Source organism: Sinocyclocheilus anshuiensis, unplaced genomic scaffold (assembly GCF_001515605.1).
Source record: "Sinocyclocheilus anshuiensis isolate Anshui unplaced genomic scaffold, SAMN03320099.WGS_v1.1 scaffold991, whole genome shotgun sequence".
In the NCBI taxonomy this organism is placed as follows: domain Eukaryota; kingdom Metazoa; phylum Chordata; class Actinopteri; order Cypriniformes; family Cyprinidae; genus Sinocyclocheilus; species Sinocyclocheilus anshuiensis.
This window is the reverse complement of record NW_015547702.1, coordinates 104,519-106,055: the sequence shown is the minus strand read 5'-3', so window position 1 is coordinate 106,055 and position 1,537 is coordinate 104,519.

Below are 1,537 nucleotides of genomic sequence, written 5' to 3'. Positions count from 1 at the left end.
CAGATATCGTCCTCTTTTGGAAGACCAAACAAAGTAGTTTCGCTTTCACAACGAAACACACAGTGCCTTCACGACACGGCGGCGGCAGGGTTGGATTGGTAATCGGGCATACCGGGCATTTTCCCGGTGGGCCGATGCACTTAAGGGGCCGACAGAATGTTTTTTTTTTGCCAAGGACCATCACGCAGGGACAGCGAGCAGCCAGTGGCCCATTGGTTTGTCTCCCATATTGACAGCGTAAACCATCCAATCACAATGCTCTATAGATGGAGCGATGAAGTACTTTGCTCCGCCTATATAAAGATCGCTTCACTCCAACTTCTTCAGGGCCTTTCACACCGGACGAGGAAAGCGCTGCGCTATGAAACCCATTAATTTCAATGGCTTGCGCCGCGCAAGGGCGGTTTGTTGCTGCGCCAACCAAAGCGCACCCGCAGCGGAGTGCACTGTCGGCGAGCTTGCGCACGCGCCGCAGTCAAAGTTCAAAATAGTTCAACTTTTGCCGCTGCGCTCTGTGACGTTTACCCGCGCGGCCAATAGAAACGGGGCATCCAAACGAAGCTCCTTTGCAAGCCTTCAAGACCTGAGAGTTTCATGCACCCACAGCCTCTTCTTCCTTGCTGCTCTCTTTCTTCTTCTTACTAGCAGGGCTAGTGCTATCACTCGCTTCTTAGCACGAGACAGATACATATTTTGCTGCTGACCGAAAAATTGGAACAACAAATGACTAGACCTATAGAACTCCCGCTAAAAGTTTTGAAAACTCCGCCTACTTTGCTCTGGCCAGTTTAGCGCAAATCGCTTTCTTTCTGAAGGGCTGTGTGCAGCGGCCAGTGCAGCGCTTTCCGCGTCCTGTGTGAAAAAGGCCCTTTCCTCGTCGGCTTTTCCCACGTTTTCACAGCAGATTTATCAAGAACAGGCTTGCTCTTCGGTGAGTGATGCTGGCCAAAGAGCTAGGCAGGAGACAAATCAGAATATTTGAATGATTTCTGAAGGATCATGCGACTGGAGTAATGATGCTAAAAAAATGTATTCAATTAAAATTTTAAATATATTCAAATAGAAAAGGCAGCGCTTTCCGCGTCCTGTGTGAAAGGCCCTTTCCTCGTCGGCTTTTCCCACGTTTTCACAGCAGATTCCACAGCAGACCTATCCTAATGTGTGTGCGCGCCATGAGTGTAGAATACGTAAACCATAGACTGTATAAAAACAGACGTAAACACTTTTCAATAAAACGTAAATTCGTCCCCCGCACTTTTTTGGCCAAATCAAGTCAAGTGTGTTTGTTCATAGAGGTTTCCATGGGCCAATGTGAATAAATCTAGATTTAGATTAAAAAAGACACGATTTTGTCATGACATTTTATTCTTATCCAAAACAACTACATGTGATATGAGTGTGATGCATACATACTACCAGTCAAAAGTTTTTGAACAGTAATATTTTTAATGTTTTTTTAAAGTTGCTTCTCACCAAGCCTGCATTTATTTGATCCAAAATACAGCAAAGGCAGTAATATTGTAAAATGTTTTTACTA